Below are 999 nucleotides of genomic sequence, written 5' to 3' on the forward strand. Positions count from 1 at the left end.
TTGATCTTCTTGCTCATCCTCGCAATTTATACTTCGCCACTCGGAGGTGTTATGGGTGTTGTTGCGATATTTTGTGCACCACATTCCCTGGTTTGTGGGCGAGGCTGGCTTGCCTCGTCCCCTATATCCTTGTATGGTTGCCATCATATTCTGTACTTGGAACTGCATTTGGCCTGGCCTCCTTGTAATTGTAGGATTGGGGCTCGTGATGCTTGCTCGGGTTGCTTATTAGATCCCCATGACTAGTTCCCCCTGTTGTTGGCACCCGATGCTTGATTCTGTTTTTGTGAGACTGTTTGGCCTTGGTTCTTGCCCGTGATTCTGTCAGACTCGATCTGGCCATGTGCCTTCTGCAACATCTTCTCGTAATTGAGGTAAACTTTCTTTTGACCCAATCTATCCTTGAAATCTGAGTTATCCAACAATCTCTCGTAAAACGCCTGCCTAGTCGCGACCTCGGTAAAGTCATATGCCTCGATAGATACTGTCGTGAATCCCTTGACATATGAATCGAGGGACTCGCCTACCCTTGCTTCACTCCCTGGTTTTGTAACATCGGTACTTTGTGCTTTTTGGAGTCACCGAATTGGGTCACAAAACGCTCCTTCAGGTCGTCGAAGCTTTGGATTGTGCGCTTGGTCAACAAGAGCATCCATGTCAGAGTTGTTCCTGACAAAGTGTTCAGGAAACCCTTATACATGGTTGCATCGTCCGTGTTATAGGCCAGCATCACGTATCGGTAACGATTGATGTGATCTCAAGGATCTTTCAAGCATGTCTAATCTTTCGATGTTGGATTTTTGAAATGATCGCGAACTGGGGTAATGACGATGTGATTATCAAAGATAATTCCTCCATTCGAGTTTGAGCATGCGCTAACTAGGTATCATGGGAATGGACTGAGTTGGGCAGGGTAGTGGCCGTTTTGCCAATGGTCCCGTATACTGATCGTGAGTAGGGTACTCGGGGTCCTGGTTGTAGAATGGATTGCAGGTAAGC

The sequence above is a fragment of the Phyllobates terribilis genome, unplaced genomic scaffold (assembly GCF_046119375.1).
Source record: "Phyllobates terribilis strain yellow unplaced genomic scaffold, ASM4611937v1 Scaffold_6088__1_contigs__length_46928, whole genome shotgun sequence".
NCBI classification, from domain to species: domain Eukaryota; kingdom Metazoa; phylum Chordata; class Amphibia; order Anura; family Dendrobatidae; genus Phyllobates; species Phyllobates terribilis.